Here is a 22,516-nt window from a genome sequence, read left to right on the forward strand (position 1 = left end):
CCAACAGTGCACAACATAAAGTCTTCCCTGTCTGAGAACAGGTGCGGCAAATGGCTCAGTCAGACTAAACATGTCTGTGTGCTAATAATATAAAAAGACAGGAGGATAGAGGAGCAGGCACAGCAGGGATTCAGGGGACTCAACCTGCACTCATTTACTTTGGACTGCATTAGTATTTTATGTAATAGCTTAGTTTAACATGATCTGCACATATTTACCTTTTGGAGATGACATTTTATTAGATATACTTGTATTTTTGTTTTATATGGGTACTATATTTTCTTATTTACATTATTTTCTGAAGGATAAGTGATTAAGACTTTCGGCATGCCGTACTAGAAGCATTGGTACAAACAGCATAAAGATGAATGACTTCACTTTAACTACTCTTTCCATTTGCAATTACCTGGCCACCAATCAGAATCAGTCGGGGAGCTCTAGTTAATTTTCCAAATTGGGTGATTGTAAATTTGTAAATTCCAGTGCTAGTATGGAAGTCCTAGGTGAGGTCCTAGCATACTCTATTAATTTAATTAACAAATAGGAATACTACACGGTAAAGTTTCCTTGAAATGAATGAAATTAATTTATTTTCACAACATGAGTTCAATGGCTTGTAAGATTGTTAACAAATAAAGGCTCATTTTCTAGAGCAAGTGTAATGAGCAAATTACAATTTTAGACGCAAGTGACCATGTTTTTTACCCACATTACAACACTTTTTTATACCATGATTCCAGCGCAATTGCGGCCACAAGGGGGAAATGCACATGATACAGTTGTGTCTGATGCATGCAATTGTACAGTATTGTGCTGGTCTCATCATTTCCTGAGCTTGGCGTGAAAGTGACCTGAGTGTGATTCTTTAGGTGCAAGTAGTAGCTAGCATCAATAGACGCACTTGCACACAATTTGGAACAGGGGGCAGGATGGACACAGTGACATCTAGCACAAATTCAAAAAGTGGGTTTCAACACAAGTACCTTTAATGAATGAAAACAAATTGTGCAAGACTGTGGTTCCACAGGTTTAGGTGTCATAAATGAGGTTGATATATTTTCTATATAGGCCCCAAAGGGGTGTGTCTGGGGTGGCAACATTGGGTAGCAACCCTCAAGTTCCTATATAGAATCAGAACCCCCCCGGGCAGCTATATCTGGTAGAAGAGCTAAGGGTGAGGGTGTACCCTTCTTTTCCACTATGAACAAAGGGTGGAGGCCATTGTACACACAGTGCCTAGCACGGCACAGGACCCACATATAGCATGGTCTGTAGAATGTTAAAATGCTTAATGGTCTGTAGGAACTACAAATCCAAATCCAACTGTTCATGGAACAGGCAGTAAGTTTCGTAAAGGTTGGTTTAGTTCCATTCGATTTCCTTGTGAGAATCATTTGATATAACCAGTAAAATAACTGTGAAACCAGAAACCAGAAATTTTACTTACGTATATATATTGAAATTTAAATTTATGAAAAATAAAAGCTCTTATGACTCACTCACTAATTGCTGTTTTAAACCACCTAGCACTACACATCTCAAACTTAATTGCAGAATCAAGAGACTGATGTATTGAAAATCATCCCCACCAGACCTGCATTAGTCATCTGGTATCTAACATATTGGGATTACAGTGCAAGCATTCTTGCCAATATTACACTCTAATTAAAGTTCAGAAAGGACAATCAGAGCTTGAAAATATATGTTCAATGCCTTAAGTAATGATCATATGAAACCACAGACGGTCAAGAATAATTAGAGCATTCAGGATTAGGACTGGAGGGTTCTCTTGCATCAGTTGGGCTGTTGGCCCTGCAGGACTTGGGTTTTATTGTGCTTTGTTGCTGAAAAAATTAATCAGCATTAGTGGTTCTCTAACTGTGGGGCTGGACACAGTAGGGGGGCTTTGAATAGTGGCAGGGTGCCTCAGATCAGAGATTTGGGTGGAATTCCTATAAGCTATCTTAGATAACTCCTGAAAGACCAGTCTGAAGGTCAGATAGAGTGGGATTTGTGGTGATAACTTATTTGCTAGATAACTAGAACTATCACTGAATGACTTGATACACTGATATTTTCCTAATGTGTAACCTTGTTATGAAGGTCCATGGGTTGGACTTCCAAGGAGGCTTGAACTGAAAAACACTGATGTTTTTGTTGTAGCACAGCAGCTACCATTATGTTTAACCCCTGATAATATGCTGGAAAATGTTGCTAGTTGTAGTCCAGTAACATTCAGGTGGTGCAACACTGCTACGGATGGTTTATGTCCCCTTTAACCTGAACACAAGCTCATAGATTGCTGTTCAATTCAGTCAGTTTCAGTCAGAACTGTAGGATAAAATGTGACCTTCCTTACTTCTGCTACTGCCCCACCCACCTGCTGAGATGAAACAAGATGTAATTCTATCTAAACTGGCCCATTCTGAAGTTTTACTCACCCAGATGCTTGGATAATAAGGTCAGGACTGGATTTTCGGAAATGCTACAAAGGCTGCATCTAAATCGGTTCTGAAGCACTAGGGATGTGGGATGTGCAGTAGATTTGATGAGCTTTTTAAATCTCCCGCATGCGAAATCCCAAGTACTCTGGACCTGACGAGTGAAACCTACACATGTAGTTGGAGGCAAAGGATGGGGGTGACAAGCTGTAAGGCAGCCATCTGCCTAGGGGCTTCTGCTTATAAATCTGTCCTGAATAAGGTAGGAACTGATCAATCAGATTTGTGAATATATGGTCACCTTAAGGTCAGGTGCAGTCCATTTACATATGCAATACTGCAGGGAATTGGGACAAGCCAAACTTTAAAATGTTTTTGCTATTTTCTGAACCAGTCTGTTGGGTCCCAAGATCTGTATACTTGCATGTTTTGTATCCTATACATCTAATACATTTGAGTACAACTATTTCTTTAGTAACACATGGAAATTAGTTTTTGATTGATTTAGTTAAAAGCTTTTTATATTTTCCCTACTTGATTACATATGTAACGTAAATATTATTGTGCCTCTTTGGCATAATTATTGTTATATAAGTATCTGTTCTACAATTGGCAGCATGAAAAGTTGAGAAACCCTCTGATATTATGGAGTAGTGCCTTTTCAATGATTTTTATCTCTCCTCTTATTTTTTTAGGCATGGCTTTAATACTTCCTTGCATTATCTCTCTGCTTGCAAATGAACACCAACATATACTGTAAACAATATATCAAGAGTGAGTTCCATTTTCAAGTGATAATTAAATGAGGATGAAATTTAGAAGAGAAAACAATGTTTTAGTATTCGCAAGAAACATACATTTAATTAGCAGCATTGTCATAAAGGTTCCAACAAGAGATCTTTTCAGATCACAGATTCACGCGTTCAGCAAATGGTTACAAAAAATAGACTAATGACCATAGTTTGTCTTTGGCAGTAGAACAATGTATGTTTCTGTGTGTGACTAGTAGTATTTTTTTACTGGTTGCATGTTTGGGTTTCATCCATTACATTATTCTTTTGAGCTTCCTTTGCACCAGATTCTAGGCTGCATGGTGTAGGAAGACTTACAGTGTCCCACATAATGTATAATATGAGTATTGCTATAGAATAATAAAGTTATTAATCATTTAACCAAATCATTAAACCTCAGAGGCATAATATCAGAGTGTAAATTAATTTTCAATAATCTCGCTCATTGACTCTGCTATGATGTACTGTAAACAGAATAAATGCTGAGGTAATGGCGTTATTTCATAATTTTTCATTTTCAGAAAGCTTATAGTATAGTAGGTAGTGTATGTATACTGTATGTATATACAAAAGCAAAATCATTTACATAAATACTGTAGTTAAATTATAAAGAGACTCTCCCAACAGTTGTCCAGGCATTAGCATTTCTGCCTTGCAGCTCTTGGGTGCTTTTTAGGGCTAATTTACTTAAGTGTTTAAATTTCACAAGTGCAACTGTCAATAGATACCAATCAGACCTTTGCTTTAAATTTGTAACTTTGAGTAAACAGTATATCTCAGTGATCTCCAACCAGTGATTTGTGAGCAACATGTAGCTCACCAACCCCTTGGATGTTGCTCGCTGTGGCCTCAAAGCAGGTGATTAATTTAGAATTTCTGGCTTGGAGGCAAGGTTTGGTTGTATAAAACCCAGTGTAAAGCCTTCTATAGGCTGCCAGTCTACATAGGGGCTACCAAATATCCAATTATTGCTCTTATTTGCACCCCCAGGATTTTTCCATGATTGTGTTGCTGCCCAACACTTTTTCCATTTGAGGCTCACGGGTATAAAAGGTTGGGGATCCCTGGTATAACTACTTGCTGATTGGTTGCTTGTGTAATCATACACCTACTGTATGTCCACTGGATTTCCTCCCACACTAGAAAAATGCTAAATCAGGTCAGGGTCTTTGTGAAAGTGATCCTAGCATGAGTGCATGGTAGGCACCTTGCCTTTAAACACCACTAGGACAGGGACTGCTGTAGAAGACGAATCTATGGAACATGTCAGCACTATTTAAATAAAGCATCATGAGAGCAATGAGTTTGCCTTGTCTTAAAAGAGAAATGTGGTGATTTTATTGTTTAGGCCATTTCTATTGTGCCTGCAGGTTGTTGTTTAGTCATAAAAGTTCAGTGGCCTCTGCAATTAGTTTCATCCCATGGTTGATATAATGGGCAAAGAACTGCCTCACAAAGCCCATAAATACTTTGGGAACAGGACCCCCATCATTAATTGTTTTATGCTCCAGTATAACAGAGGCAACCACAACCAATTTTGTCCTTCCTGCAGCCATTGCAGCCCCTTCCCATTAGAGTTATCAATATGGGCAACCAACAAAAAGTGAGGGAGGGTTGGCAGGTCTCCTGATTATTGTTAAGTATTTTGTCTTTGTACTAACTGACACCATGGCTACCCCTTCACTAGGCTCAGTATTCATTCCGTCTTAAGATCTGATGTATTAATGGGAGGCACAGGGGAACCCTATCTTCTTCAAGGCTCCCTTTAACAAGTCTGACACACATTGCCACAACCACTGACTTCAGTCAGTTGATCTACCAAGTCTCCTCACCATCTGCTGTGCGCACCATTACCCTCATAAAGTTAGTCCAAGGCTACAGCATCTTTAATTAAACTGTATACTGCCAGACTGTATGGGGAGTAGGGTGGAAGGTTCAAAGCCTGACCTCCAGTTAGGAAAGGCCGCTGGATCCCTCTATCCTGCTAAAGTTTTCTGAATGTAAAATGTGCTCCTGTTTTACCTGTAAAATGATGTACAGTACAGATTTTTCAAAATAATGATTAATATAATATAGGGGCCATATGCCAGCCATTTGGCAGTAATATTTTCATCTATCTATCTATCTATCTATCTATCTATCTATCTATCTATATCTATCTATCTATCTATCTATCTATCTATCTATCTATAAATCATCTACCTATCTACCTATCTACCTATCTATCAATCTATCAATCTATCAATCTATCATCTATCTATCTATCTATCTATCTATCTACTGTATCTATCATCTATCTAAGTTCTAGACATTAATTGCAAATATGATTATATAGCAAATAAATTAAAGTTTGGCAGCCAATTACATTTCTATTTATCATTCTAGCTGCACTAGACCAAGAAAACATAATTAATGATTGGTTGTTTTGTTGCTGTAGGCAAATAGAGCACTTCAAATATTTCCCACTATAAACTATATAGCCCCATGGTTTTGTGTGTGTGCAAAATAGTTATACTGCTGAATTCACCTTGCTTAAATTGCATTGCAACAAAAAAATACATTTTGTTATTTAAGGTGATCAGTTGACTCATTTTCACTATTCCAAATTAAGCTAAAAATTGGGAAGCATACCTTAATATAACTGAATAATATACTTCTCTATCTGAGTTAGGTTTAGATAACCAATATAAACGTTTCATAGAATGACCAGAAAAAAATAGCTATATTTACCAGAGCTGTCTGAAAGCTGCCAGACTTATACTGATGCTTTGAACCACTACGATATCTTAATACAATATCTGAGTAAAATAGCTTTGTCTTAGAGAATCTTTTGGAAAGGAAAAAGAAATGACAAGGTCGCCCACGTAGGTAAAGCTTTTCTCAGAAAATCATTAAAACTTAAAGGTTATGCAGGCACCAGCACTCCTCCATCGTGTTCACTGTTTCATATCATAGCACTGCTGAAGGAAACGAAGAGCACAATGTCATTCAGCAGAACTAAGAACCAACACAATATGACAGTCTCTCAGAAACTTCCTACAGCGCATTTTCTCAGTGAGGGGTTTATTGTTTTGTTTGCCAAGACTGAAGCCAAAGGTTTATAGAGGTTTTCTGGTCACATTTGGTTATCCAGGTTAATGTATAGACTCCCAGGGGGCATTGTTCTCTGTCATCTTCTGACTTTCTATCCCTGACACCTGCCTAAATATAACCTTTAAGACGTAACCCTCTTGTAGGTGCCTAAGTCTAAAACTAATGCTCAAAACCTTTCAACTATAGTTCCCTAAAAATCTTTTGGGAAAAGTGTGTCAGCATCAGTTGAGAAACATGCTTGTATTGCTTTGCCATGTCTGGAAGAACCTTCTTTCCTTTCTTTTTGTCGGTTGTTAAATGCAACTTGTGCAACCTCCAGCATGGTGACCACTTCCCCTGTATCTGTAACAAGGAGGTCACCAAAGCATATTCTCTTCCAGCTCTATCTTGAATATTTTAAAGAAGAGGCATAGTACAGGACCTCATTACATTTGGGTATATTATATGTTTTCTTTGGTGCAAATTTGAAGGGAGAGCGCATAGTTTGCAGTGTGCGCTGGGCTACTCTGAACATGTAGTGGGGTAGTGGGGGACTACGTTATACCACTGTTATATATATACATAGAAAACATAAGTTATGTCATTCTTAAATGACATAATACTAGGTTACTTACCAAAATAACAACACCTAAATTGAAACCTTTTTAAATATAATCTAATATTAAACCTGAAATGATCAAGTTAATCTTAACCCCAACCCGATTTTTTTACTCAACTGAGCGACAATTTTCTGGCCCCCAACTGCAGTGCAGTAATTAAATGACCCCTAAAGCCTGCCTGTAAAGATTAGTTTGCCAATTAGTTTGCCATATCTTTTCGCTAATAATGACATTATTTTCCACAGCTAAAACAAGAAAATAACATCAAATATTAAGCAAAGCTAAAAATACAGGTTATTTGCTCCTATTAGTAAATATTGAAGGTTGTTGATGTATGAATGCTCCTGCTTTCCTCCCAAGAGATTTGTAGTCAGGATACAAAGCATATGGTCACAGAATGACGAAACAATCATTATTTTGAAAATGACAGCTTGAAAGGTACCAGAATATATCCTTTCTGTGTACCTGTCAGCATCACATATATCCATTTGTATCATTTCATATTATTTTTGTAACCTTTACCATGTTTTCTGATGTGGTGTAAAGTTTTCTATGTGTCTGAGGAGTACCTTTATATTTTATTTTATATACAAATACAGCACTATATTTCCTGATTTCTCTTCTACTGATAATATTATTTTGATCCATCTATTATAACTCTGACCTAGCACAATGTTTTTTTTTATTTTGAAACCACTCAGCACAGCTTGATGGGGGGGGGGGGTGCAACTCCCAGAAAAGCTTGAATACATGCACCTATCATACTCAGATGGTCGTAACTAGAAAAGAAAGGGTGTTGTAGATAAACAATTACTCTCACATAAAGCAACATAAAAATATGGAAGAGATTGGACACCAGTGGTGAGTGCAACTGCTGTCATCAGGCAAGGTGAAAGACAAGTTAGCGGGGTTGCAAAAAACATGGTCAGCACCAAGACAGGGCCCCCAAAATGCCCCTGCAATGGTCCTTAAACATGCAATAATGTAGTAATGTTCAAACAATACATTTATTGAACATCCAACTCAGAACAAGATGCCATAGTATTCTTCAGAATCGTTATGCAGCTAATCAGTGATCGATTACATAAACAAAAGTGGAAAAGTGACATATTCACTCCCAGCTTAAAGTGAAGGTTAATATAGGTTAAAGTCTCTCCCTAAGGTTGACCATTTCCTGGTGGTGGGGCATGCATTGTGAATGGCAGAACAAAGCTGAGTCTCTTTCCGCTTAGATTGCCTACACTGGGCTAGTATGGCTTGGGGAGTACTAACCTCTACTAATTTTCCTTGCTAGGGCTCAGAACTGCCTTTTCTTCAATACCTTGATTTGTCATACACCCTGGGGTATACTAACATAGTAAGATAATAGATTAATTGGAAACACACTTCACACTGTGTGAAAAACCCTATCTGTAGCCATCCCGCTTTGCCACAGATGTAAAAAATCCTTTTCTCAAGGGTGCAATTGTACTAGACTCTGCATCAAATTTTTGCTAAAGTTTTCACACCCTTTACCAAATGAATAGCATTTCTTTTTACTTTCTCTATTTCATTAATAGGAGACTAAAACTGTACTGCATATTCTAGATGGGGCCTTACAAGTGTTTTGTATATGATCAGGTTCTATATCTACAGGTATATTATCCAAAAGTACCCCTAAGTACATTCATATGTTTGTATCCCAAATACATAACCTTACACTTATCAACATTGAATCTCATCTGCCACTTAGCTGCTTAGTCTACCAGTTTTTACAAACCCCACCCCCTACAAGGTTGTCACATTCTGGATAGAATTAATTGGACTGCAAACATAGGTACATCTCCTAAGTTGCAAGGTTGCCCCCCTCCCCTTTAAGGACCAAAGAATTGGGTAGAAATTAGGGAGTATGTCTATAGTATAGCATAGTGATGCAGGTCAGAGTGATTGGCTTAAAGGAGAACTAAACCCTAAAAAATAACATGGCTAGAAATGCCACATTTTAAATGCTGCATGTACAGCACCAGCCTAAAAGTTCAGCCTCTCTATAGAAGTAATGATCCAGGTCTTTACAGTAGTGCACAGGAGCTCCCCATTTTTGTGAGGAATGTCAGTGACACTGCACGTGCTCAATGTGCTGCGGGCAGCTAATGAGAAGCTAAGCTTGGGGGTTTAGCAGGCAAAAAATCCAGCAGAAAATTTGTTTGCCTGTAATATAAACAGTGTGATTATTAAATTCTGATACTAACTGTTCTGGTTTTGGAGCTGCAATATAATGAGAATCTGAATTAATTACTAATCAGCCTTATATTGTGACATTTGTATTCTGTGTAAGAAATTGCTCATCTTGGGTGCCAATATTTGTGTTATATACATATGTGTTTGTGGCTTTATACATATTTATGTGTTATACATTGAGTATGGGGGAGTTGTACTGATTACTAAAAACCAGTTGTCCAAGTCACACCCAAAGCCAAATCTCCATATCAAAGGTTTTTTTCTGTGAATGGCATTTGGGCAACAGGAGCCATAAAAACGTATTACTATATGAGAGAAGCCTTCTCAACAGTAATTGAACAAAGGCTAGGTGTGGTTCTTAGCAATCATCTGATCAGTTGGTATGTGGGGGCAGTAGCTAAAAAGGTGTTTAAATGTGGACTGGGCAGTAGTCAAGGGAGGGAGCATCTGGAGAGCATCTAGAGAGCATCTGGGAACAGAATCTGACCAGGGCAGCATGTGAGGGCTGCAGACCAGAGGGAAGCCATGATCAACTGGCTAGAGAAAAGGAACCAGACCACCATGTTCTGTGTTTGTGGGTAGCTATAATAATATAGACTTTAGAATTAATCTGTAACTGTAAATAATGTAAATATATTGTTTTGTTTTAAATAATCCCTTAATTATAACAACCAGTTAATTTGTTATTAAATATATTCCATTTTAATAATCACTTATTGGTGTGAATTATTTGCTTCTCAAAAGAACCGTGACCCTAGTAAGAGGGGTGATTAATATAATATTATTATATTATATATAGTCAAATCTTACATCTGTATATACAGTATATTGTGAGTCGGTCCCTAAGTTCAGGTAACTGAAAGCAACACAGAGCATGTGCAGGGAATCAGCAGAAAAGAAGACAGGGAGCTACTAGGGGTATATTCAGAGGCACAGGTCTAAAGGGTTGTGGTTGCCTTGGGCTGGTACAGAACCAAGTAACATAATGACCTTTAATGTATGATATAGCAGTGTTTTCATAAATCTGTTACCTTGTTATATAGTAAATGGGAACCTGACCAAATAGTGGACCATAAAATGAGGCTCAAACTGAAGAAGTCCAAAAACCACATAAATGACCATTACAAACACTAACCAAATGTCAGAAGGTCCCACAGGAGAAACAGCAAACTACAGAGTGTATATTGCAAAAAAAATTGGCTACAGTGGTGCATCTGTGCTGTAACCAAATGCTTTTCATTGGGGAAAATATAGATTACCCCCTTCTTTCATATTTCAATGATTATCTATTTAATGATGCTGAAAATTAAAAATACCCCATTTGACTAATCGCTTGTCATATTTAGTAATTTAATAAGCACCTGAAGGACAGGGAAATGGATGCTGCAAAGGTTGGATCATCTATCTAATTTAGTGCATGAATCTAGTAGTTCAAAAGTTCATCTGCACCATTGGGTTAGATTCATTAACAGATTCTGGCTGATTAATTCACTTAAACCTAATTATTCTTTTGGCATATGCCAAAATAAGGTCTGGCAGAAAGAGAAATCTACAGTTTCCTTGTTCCAGTTAATACTGCATTCTGTTTATATGGGGCCGATATTATTCACTTAAGACTCTGCTTTACCTTTGTGCAATTAGTTTTTATGGTTGCTGGAGCAGAGAGGTGTCCCAGTGACATTGCACGGGGAATTCAGAGTACGAAGGATTATGTGACAGCTGTCATAACGTTTCACAGCATTTCTGCAGTTTTACATAGCAGCCAAAAGAAATCTATATAGGCCGGATTTCTTGGCCTTGTGGCCTTCCAGATGTTGTTGAATTACAAATGTGGGCATCCCAGAAGGCAGCGGGAGTTTTAATGTAACGACTTCAGGCAAGAGGTTGAGCATAAGTCCTAATATAAGCATGGATAAAATAAGTCATATTGTCAGTAATATCCAATTAAAAAAAGTAGTCTGCCTGAAAATAATATATTTAAGCAGATTGGTATTGCAAAAAATGGATAGAAGAATTACTGACATTGGCAGGAAAAAGAACTGTGTCCAGCTAACAATTTACTAGCGCTTTAGTATTTAACGATTTATTTTTCTACCTCCAAGACTGTGTGACTGTAGCCTAAGATTTGGTTTCTGTGGTCAGTGACCCCAATAACCAGAGAGCATTTTCATTTGAACACTGCAAAGAGGCAGAGTTGTAAGTAAAAAAACCCTTTTAGCCACTTGTCATGTACCTGTCTGTCAGTGTTGAGACTCTTTCCCTTTGACCGATACCGCACTGTGATATGTCTGGGAACACGCTGGATAGTAACATCAAATACCTTATATAGGTTCTCGATGTGCAAAACTGGCTTGCTATTTAAAAGGAAAACTAAACCCTAAAAATGAATATGGCTAGAAATGTTCTGTTTTGTATACTGAACTTACTAGGACTACACTTGTTTGAACTGCACTTGAGCCATAACAAGATAGCAGTTTAAATTCTAAACCTTGGAAAAAAACCACAAGCCCAAAAACTAAACTATTCTCCTGGAATACTATTATAATAGAATCCCTATTAATATGTATACTGTATAAGATGATGCCAAAAATATCCTGTACCTTTGGCATATAATTTTGTCACTAATTTATTTAACAGCTCAGCCCACAGTCCCTGATTCTTACTAAAAATAAGTCCCTCATTTCCCTTTGATCTCCTGCACTAAATGCCAAAAAAGGTACAAAAAGATTCTTAAGCTTCATTAGATAAGTAGGCTTTGAGCTGACAGCCCAGAATACTCAACAGTCTACACCTGGACTTAGACACAATTGCAACTTATAAGATAACACATGACACGTAAAACAAGACCCCAAAACCCCCAGAAATGTGTTTAAACCTGCCAGATTTTGTAAAATGGGAGTGGTATTTAGGGGTGTGGTCACAAAAATGGGAGTGGTCAAAAATGTTCACTGTGCTGCGTGCGGCATTTGTTTTTGCCACTCTTTACAGTTTTCAAATGTTGGGTGGTATGCCTTATTTATGTATTACATTTTTATAAACCATAATACTTGACCTAAAAATGCATCTGTAATCCTTTCTAAAATGATTATTTGTGTCACAGTCCAACCTGATCAATTATCACTGTGTCTTTTGATGTTAAATAGGACAGAGCTTAATAATTCTGTGTAAATATATGTTTTGTATTGCTGTTTCCACTATCATTTTCTACTTTCTACTGTACTCAGCTACAGACTAGTGTGCCCTTTAAATACATTGTAAATGTTTTTAAACTAAGTCCCTGAGCTTTCATTGATTTTCAATTTTTAGATATTTTTAATCTTGGCCTTTCTGCATCTTTATGAAAAAGTACAATACAATATGCCACTAAAGCTTTCATTTATGCTCACATTACAATATGTTTCAAGCTGACTCGCCTAGTCTATTTTACTATGGCAACCACTTACAATGATAAATCCCCACAGGGGATGTACTTATAAACGCTCCTAACCTATGAAAAACATTACCTTGTAGAACATCCATACAAACCCCAATATGTTTCTTCATAATACAGCTGTTCTTTTATTAAGTACTTTATACAGAATGAAAATGTCAGCAAAGCTTCCATAGCAAATTAAATGTACAGTCAGTACAGTCAGTGTAATTACTTGGCATTTTAAACATTTTTCTGAAATTTTCAAATATATCATATAGTAAAATAGGTTGAAAAAATATACTTGTCCATCAAGTTCAACCTTTTATGTCTAAGTGAAACTTGCCTAACTGCTAGTTGATCCAAAGGAAGGCAAAAAACCCCATCTGAAGCCTCAAATAAATTCCTTCCTGATCTAAAGAAAACAATTGGTTCCTTGCTAAAAAGCCATCCAGCTCCTTCTTGAAGTTGCCTAATGTATCTGCCAGTATGACTGATTCATGGAGAGCATTCCACAAGTCACAGCTCTCACTGTAATAAAAACCCCTTAATAACGAGATGCAAATATGCAAATACTAGAACAGCTGGGTACAAAAATAAAAAATTTTTGGTGAACTTTGTATAAAATACTTGCGAAAAAAAAGCTTTAGCTCCTAGTTGTTGCTCTGTGCTGCAACCAAATACAATTGTAGAAATCCAAAAAATAGGAAAAAAAGCTTCAGTAGGTTTACTGCAAAACATTTATTGTGGGTACCACTACACACAATAAATGTTTTGCAACAGCTGGGTAATAGTGACCATAATGATATCTCATTTAATGTTTGTTGTAAAAAGCAAATTTACGCTGGTGTAACAAACATTCTGAATTTCCAAAAAGATGAGATAATGTAAGTTCCTTAGGGCAGTACCTCAGAGCACAGACTGGGGCATTATGTTTTCCACTAAAAACATGGTCTCCTTTGAGATAGTGTTGCATAGACAGTTCAATAAGGGAGTAACTAAAACACGCAATTTTAGACGTGCAGACTTTGCCAGTATAAGGGCATCTCTGCAATGTGTCAACTGGGAAAGATTTTCATGGGGTTAAACACAGAAGGAAAATGCAATATCTTTAAAATGCTGTTGCTTAACAAGTATACAGGTAAGTATATTCCCCTTGTAAGCAATGAAAGATATCGCAAAACTAAACCTTTATGGTTGGATAAAAGTGTTAGTGTCGAGGTTGGTAAAAAAAATGTGCTTTTAAAGCATTCAAGTTAGCTGGGACAGCAGGAACTTTCATCAGGTACAAGGAAGCAAATAAAGCATGCAAAAAAGCTATCAGGCAAGCTAAAATAGAAATGGAAAGGGATATTGCTGCTAGGAGTAAAAGGCTGGAATGGCAGTGGATGTCATGTACTTGGACTTTGCTAAAGTGTTTGATACAGTACCTCACAGAAGATTAATGATCAAATTGAGGAATATTGGTCTAGAACATAATATTTGTACTGGCTGAAGGATAGAGTACAAAGAGTGGTGGTAAATGGAACATTTTCTAATTGGGCCAGTGTGGTTAGTGGAGTGCTGCAGGGGTCAGTCCTTGGTCCTTTGCTTTTTAACTTGTTTATTAATGACCTGGAGGTGGGCATAGACAGTACTGTTTCTATTTTTGCTGATGACACTAAATTGTGCAAAACTATAAGTTCCATGCAGGATGCTGCCGCTTTGCAGAGCGATTTGACAAAACTGGAAAACTGGGCAGCAAAATATTAAATGAGGTTCAATGTTAAAAAGTGCAAAGCTATGCACTTTGGTAGAGATAATATAAATGCAACTTATACACTAAATGGTAGTGTTTTGGGGGTATTCTTAATTGAGAAGGATCTGGGGATTTTTGTAGATAACAAGTTGTCTAATTCCAGGCAATGTCATTCAGTGGCTACTAAAGCAAATAAAGTGCTGTCTTGTATAAAAAGGGCATTGACTCAAGGGATGAAAACATAATTTTGCCTCTTTATAGGTCCCTGGTAAGGCCTCACCTTGAGTATGCGGTGCAGTTTTGGGCTCCAGTCCTTAAGAAGGATATTAATGAGCTGGAGAGAGTGCAGAGACGTGCAGCTAAACTGGTAAAGGGGATGGAAGATTTAAACTATGAGGTTAGACTGTCGAGGTTGAGGTTGTTTTCTCTGGAAAAAAGGCACTTGCAGGGGACATGATTACTCTGTACAAGTACATTAGAGGGGATTATAGGCAGATGGGGGATGTTCTTTTTTCCCATAAAAATGATCAACGCACCAGAGGTCACCCCTGTTAATGCCTTTAAGAGGGGCCTGGATGAGTTTTTGAACAAGCAGAATATCCAAGGTTATTGTGATACTAATATCTACAGTTAGTATTAATGTTGGTATATATGGTTTATGTATGTGATAGTATAGATTGGTAAGTATAGGTTTGTGTGTGCTGGGTTCACTTGGAAGGGTTGAATTTGATGGACCCTATGTAACTATGTAACACAGAACAGAATTGGTTGTCATTTAAAATTATATAAAATCATTACTGTTCTTGATGTATTTCCTTATAAAGTAAATGTAAGAATGTTAATGACCCTATGTGGCTTAATAAAAGTTAATAGAGAAGAAGAAGAAAGCATTTCAAAGCTATAAGTCAGATGGACAGAAGCTACATTTAATGAATACAAATATTAAAACAAGCATTGTTAAACAGATATTAGGACTAAATTATCTGACTGGAAATGGCTTCCTATTCTAACCTTGGGCAGGCTTGGTGTTTGTGTGAGCTGCTTACTAGATCTAGTAAGCTGCTCACTATTGAGCGAAATGTATTTGCGACAAATTTCCATGTTTCGCCATCGGTGCTTTTTTTCGCGAAACGGGTGACAAAATTCCCTGCAGAAAAATTTGCACAGCAAAAAAAATTTTGTCACATATTTACACAGCACCATTGTCTCTTGCAATGCTTTACAGTGTAAGAAGACACAAATATAAACTACACAGTTTGCATATACAGGTATGGGATCTCTTATCCGGAAACCTGTTATCCAGAAAGCTCTGAATTACAGAAAGCCTGTCTTCCATAGACTCCATTTTAATCAAATAATTCAGAATTTTAAAACTGATTTCCTTTTTCTCTGTAATAATAAAACAGTACCTTGTACTTGATCCCAACTAAGATATAAATAATCCCAATTGGATGGAAAACAATCCTATTGGATTTAATTAATGTTTTATTGATTTTTTAATAGACTTAAGGTATGGAAATCCAAATTATGGAAAGACCCCTTATCCGGAATACCCTTGGTCCCGAGCATTCTGGATAACGGGTCCTATACCTGTACAGACAAATATTTTACCAGAATAGATGCACAGTTACAATTGCATATTGTTAAGAGACACTAGCTCGCAAGAGCTTACAATCTAAGAATATATTTAAGATTTAAGAAATGAGAGCACTTTATATGGCACTACTGATAGGAGCAAATACTTAGCGAAGGTAACCCTATGTGATGGGAGGAACCCTATTCCTGTACTGTTTTATACTTTCGAAATTATGTTGTAGTCCCCTTGTGTCATCAAATCAGATATATTGTAGAGACTGGGGTGTCTGTCTGTTCATAATGAAATGTATTATTTTCCATCCATACTGTGATCTATAAACAGGTTCAAGTGATTGTGTTGAAATGTTCAAACTCATTTGAGTTAATGTAAACAGGAATGGATATGTTCCTTGGGGTTTAATTGATCTCATGTGAGATAAATACCATTGCTTTCCATGTGATCCTGTGGGACTAAATCAACCTGCAATGTTTGAAATTTTTAATGAAAAAAAAAAAGCTCATGGAAACTGCAGAGAAACTGATAATTCTCATTATTATTCTTATTGATTTCACATCCAGCAGAGATGAAAGTATTGTCTGAAGAAGACAAACAGAACTCATTATGATGAGAGAGATGACAAACCTTTCCCAGAATCTTGCATTTGCCTCACTAATATTTTTCTTATTATCCTTTAGAAAACCAACAAAGTAGACAAGTTACATGGGTGTCCTGTTTATAAGAGGTTACAGTAGTCTTCAACAAGGGAAGTGTCCATCTATTTATTTTTTTCTATAGTGAAATAAAATATACAACTGTACTTATAAGTAACTTATAATTAACTTTCTAATATATATATATATATATAAGATATAATGAACCCTGGAGGCAAAACAATCCTCTTGGGTTTATTTAATCCAAATTACAGAAAGATCCCTTACTTGAAAAAAACCCAGGTCTGAGCATTCTGGATAACAGGTCTCATGCCTGTATATTAATTAAGCATTTCCAGTGTTTTTATAAAGGTATTTGTAATGTAATTGCAATGGAAAACTGTATCAGACTTTTGAAACACAGTAGCAGAAACCAGTTCTCTTCCCACAATGCCTTGCATGCCTCAGCCCAGGTCTGCTGGATGCACAACCAGAAATGCAAAGAATAAAAAGGGACAAACAATGCTTTCAATAGGAATCACATTTACAAATACCTCTAAAATCATTGAACTTTCTAAATGAATGTATATGGAAATACCCATTGTATATTGGAAAATTAATTCCATTTCCAAAATATTTGGTGGAATTACCTTTGAGTATTGATAGAAAGTAAAATAGTTATCAATACTGAAGTGAAAACGGTTTTAAAATAAAATGTTATATATAATGTTTACAATATGTTATTACAATATATATTTTATACTATTTCTTCTTTTTTTCTTTAATTTTTCTAATAAAATGTAAATACAAAACATGGAATGATCCAAGATCGTTGCCAACAGTAGTAAGTACAGAGCTCTGTTGTGACCTAAGCCCTCTAATGCTCCCTACTTGGCACATCTGAATGGTGCACCAGAGGGCAGGTAGAGAGGAGGAGGGAGACACCTGCATTCCACACCCCTCATGAATACATTGCTGACAAATCCTGGCAACAATATTTCAAGGAGCAGCAAAGTTGGCACCAGTCTTTGCACTTGGCACACTACTCTGCACATAATAAATGATCATTTTGGTGCAAGCAGTCATCTATAATATTGTATGATGTTATAGTAAAATACATTGAACTTAACCTATAATTAAAAGTAGTTTAATGTCACTTATAGTTGTCAGTTTGCTGGTTTCCATATGCGTTTTTATTTTTCTCACTTCATGTGCATAAACAGAAAACAACAGGTCAAGCTATATATCTAAAAAATGAGAAAGCTGAATTTTCAATTGACTATAGATGTTAAACAACTGTCTGCAGATGCCCAGTCAGGAACCATATTGATGAGATTAGCTGGTAATTAAAAATGCAGCCAAGCCAGGCAGAGGGTGATGACTTAAATTAGCAGAATGTCACTGAATGTAATTTACTTTGCTTATTATAGATTTATCCCATTATTGCATTAAAGGAAACAAGACACCTTTGGATATGTATAGGCTCAGATTTGTAAATGATTTACATTTATTTCACTTTCTCACGCTTCTTCTGTGATGGCATGAAATGGGAAGATCTCTGTAACAGGGGATTTGTCTCGCAGTGGATATATACTACTAATAATATTTATTTCTTCACACGTTACAGCAAGGCCATAATGCTGTGGATATAAAGAAAAACATTTTTTGTAAAAAAGTGTTCCTTTTTGTTCTACCAAATGTAAGGAAGTAATGCTTTAGCCTTGCCTTATTGTTTTCAGTCGTCTGTCTGTTCCTAGGCCTTAGACCAGGGGTCCCCAACCTTTCTTACTCTTGAGCCACAGTCAAATGTAAAAAGACTTGGAGAGCAACACAAGCATCATAAAAGGTAATGGAGGTGCCAAATATGGGCTAAAATTGGCTATTAGGTAGCTTCTGTGGTAGTCTTTTGGTAGTAAATCTTGTTTTTATTCAACTAAAACTTGCCACCAAGTCAGGAATTCAAAAATAACTACCTGGTTTGGGGGCACTGGGAGCAACATCCAAGGGGTTGGTGAGCAACATGTTGCCCCCGAGCCACTGGTTTAGTTATTATGCATAGGTAAGAGTAGTCAAAGCCAGTGTGGGTGGTAGGTATGGAGATGTCATATGGTGCTAGGGATTTAAAAAGTTGGGGGTCCTGTTTTTACCCTCTTTGTCTCCACTCATGAATTAGGGTTGCCAGATCACTTGAAAATTTAGGGTCAGGTCTAAGAAATGCATTTTGCAGGGATGCACAGGGCTACTGTACATTAAAATAAAATCAATACAGCCCTTGTAATTGGGAAATGCATCAGTGGGAAATGGAGATGGGGGTAATGGTAGGTTATATCAAATATTCAAATCTCTTTTGGATCCCTCTTGGAATTAATTGCATAGTGCAAGGTGATCTAGTTATGCAATCTGAAGTAGAAAATTTATCTAAATTTGATGTGCCAGTGTAGGCACTGAAGTATGTAAACTCAGGGCAGAGGAGGGTATGTTTACTGGCTTGGATCCCAGAATGAGTAATATATCAGTGTTTGTCTGATATTTAAGATCTTAAAGAAATTATTTATGTAACATCTGTACCATCACATCAAGTAACAGCCAATACATTCCTTTAATAACAAAAGGAAAACAGAACTGAAAACTGAAATGCCTTCGTCAATGTTAAAAATGAGGGCCCATCTGAGAGAAAGAGCCATCTGCAGCCTGTGCTCTGCTAATGCTAGCCGGGGGTAGGCAAAAGCGGGTTATACAAAAACTCTAACTGAGTTAGGGGGCCATTTACTAACCATCGGATTTTTTTTTTCCCGGTTTGTATTTTTAGGGCTAAAAATCTGAATCCAGGAATTCACCAGCTAAAACTTGCCGAGCTCATGTAGAAGTCAATGGCAGATGTCCCTTCCCTGGAGGATCTTTCTTTCCTTCAAAAGTGTAGAAGTTTTCTGATTTTTAATGCTGTTTTTTTTGTGCAACAATTCAAAAAAAATGAACCGTTTTGGTGCAACAATTAGAAAAAGTTGCACTTTCGTGACTTCTCTGCAACTTTTTGCCACACAGACTTTTCCAGTTCAGACTTTTTTTTGTAAATATCAGACATTTGTGGAAATGTGTTTATTTGAATTTTTGAAAATATAAAAATGAGAGGTGTTTTAGTAAATCTGCCGCTTAGTATTGGCTTTTTCTGTGTCGTTATTTCGGACGTAGGGCCAGATTCACTGAGAAAAAGGTTTATCATGTGGATGAGATTCAATCGGAGATGCAGTTCAATTCAGAAAAACTTGTTATCATGCGCAAACTCTATTGAAGTCTATGGGAAAAAACTGGAACTGAATTTGGAGAAAAGTTTTTTTCTCCTCAAATTGAATCTCGTTCATGCACATTTTTTATATATTTTATATATTTATCACTGGTTATATACAGAAAGCCAGTGCCGAATTGCACTTTGTGTCACCAAAAGGCCACCTCATTCTCTGCTTCCCCCCAAGGATACACATCCTTTTCAGTCGGGAAACATGAAACAATTCACAAATATGCCCCCAAAAATGTCAGTCATGCAAGGATCCATCACGTGTCTTTTCAGTGGACATTCTTTGTCCTCTGTTTTTTCAGTCCTACCCAACTGAGAGAAAAGGGGAGAACAGTTATGGGGATATGTTAAAAAATGAATAATAGGGTTAGCAGCAGGGAACAAAGACAATGTATTGGGTTATTTTGTCTTATTAGTACAGGTATAGGACCAGTTATCCAGGATCCTTGAGACCTGGGGTTTTCTGGATTAGGGGGTCTCTCCGTAATTTATATCTCTACACCTTAAGTCTACTCAAAAATCATTTAAACAGTTATTAAACCAAAAAGGATTAATTATCTTGGTTGGGATCAAGCGCAAGGTACAAAATGGAAATCAGTTAAAAAAAAATGAAATTATTTAATTAAAATTGAGTCTATGGCACATACCTTTCCCATAATTTAGAACTTACCGGTACTTTTTGTTCTTGTTATTTAGTTTTACTTAGTTCAGCACTATTATAAAGCTTATAATTTATATCAGTCCCTGCTGCAGTGGAGCTTAAGGTGCCCATACACTATACACCTACGGGTGGGCGATATCGGGTAGCAAGTAGCTTAAAAAAAAAATAATCCGATTGTTTGGCCCTGGGGCCAAACGATCGGATTACATTTGTGGCCGTGGGGCAGTCGGTTCGGGGACCGCATCAACGAGCTGATGCGGTCCCCAATCCGACTGGATTTTCTAACCTGGCCAATCGAGATCTGGCCAATTTCAGGCCAGATATCGGTCGGCCAGGCCGCTCGGTTCTGCCCATACACGGGCCGATTAGCTGCCGAATCGGTCCAAGGGACCGATATCGGCAGCTATAATCGCCCGTGTATGGGGACCTTTACAGTTTATGGTCCCTACCATTCTCACAGAAACTATGGCTTAGTCATGATCCATCTACAGATCATGTCCCTGTGTTTTTGTAGCTTGGGTGGAAACCAGAGTACCTGCAGGGAAAGCATTCACACATTTTAGACAGTGGACAACCAGTAGAAGATAGAAGTTGTAAATGTCATCTAATTTCGTCCAATATAAGGTACTTTTACCCAACCCCTGAACCTGACCTGGTAACAAATAGTAATGTATGATTGGCAATTCATAGTGCTAAATAGTTTCTCAGGTGCTTTTGTACAAGAGTTTTCCTGGAATATTAGCCAAAGGTGCTCATTTAAAATGGAATGTATGACCAACACAGCTTAGCAAGATCTGAGCAGCTTTTATTCATTTTCTTGGCCATTGTACTTTGGTAATTTCTTATAATAAGTGTTCAGTTTGCCAGGAATTCAATCATGCTCTTTATGGGATTTTTCCTTGGCAATTAATCACATTTGTGACTTTGGCATTAAACTGCAGTAGTGGTATGACAGTAAAATATAACTCTCCATTATAGAAATAGCTACTAAAAGTAAAAATGTTTTTACAGGAAAAGATGAGTGTTTCTAGTATATCATACACATTTAACAGCATTCCTGTAACAGAAAGTTATTATTACGGTGCTAGAGCTCACTGTAAAATATGTAAAGCTAACATGATGTGACTTTAAAATTACCTTCAGTAAAAGGCACTAGAATAAATTAGCCTGTGTGATTTACAAAGAGATTATATGTAATTTAAAAATCATGTGATTAATTGGATTATAGTTCGAGGTCAGTTGTTGATGTTGCTATAGCTCATAAACACTATACCATGATTTTACAAGAGACCAGAAATCCACAGAATACTGCTGGTAAGGGTTGGCAACTAATAAAGGCCACGTCGGCACAAAAATATTTGGCAAATGGCAATTCTCCCAGTCTGCTCTCTGTCTAGTATGGACAGGAAAACTGCGGGAGGTCAGGTCCAAGTGTGTGATGCTTGGCAGGACTCAGAATCTGAAGTCAGTAACAGAATTGCTGCTTGTGGCCAACTATTGGTCTCTCACTGTCAAAACATGCTAATCCCTAAATCATGTTGCACATATCTGGGTTCTGCTGTGTAACTGTGGATATGCTACAATCTTAAAGTGACAAACAACATGGCAAAGCGTTGCCAAGAGCTTTAGATTATTTATATTTGGGAGCATAAATATGGCGAATGCTAATATAAATAAATGCACTCAGTCGTACTCAACATCAATCTATTGTAAATATTATTCTTAGGACCTCCATCTTCACTCCTTTTATCTCAATATCCCACACTGTTGGAGGTTGGTGGCCCATAGTGTCCAATAAAATTCTGGCATCCAACAGGAAAAATGCTGTGAAAAAGTTGTAGACACAATATGTATGTATAGCTTTATTTATAAAGCGCTACTTATGTACGCATCGCTGTACAGTAGAATACATTAATACAAACGGGGTTATTAAGATAATAATAGATAAATACCAAGTACAACAATAAATACAGATAGATACAAGATAAATACAGTTGCAATAAGTTAAGAGTCAAAGACACAAGAGGATGGAAGTCCCTGCCCCGTAGA

Source organism: Xenopus tropicalis, chromosome 9, assembly GCF_000004195.4.
Source record: "Xenopus tropicalis strain Nigerian chromosome 9, UCB_Xtro_10.0, whole genome shotgun sequence".
In the NCBI taxonomy this organism is placed as follows: Eukaryota; Metazoa; Chordata; class Amphibia; order Anura; family Pipidae; genus Xenopus; species Xenopus tropicalis.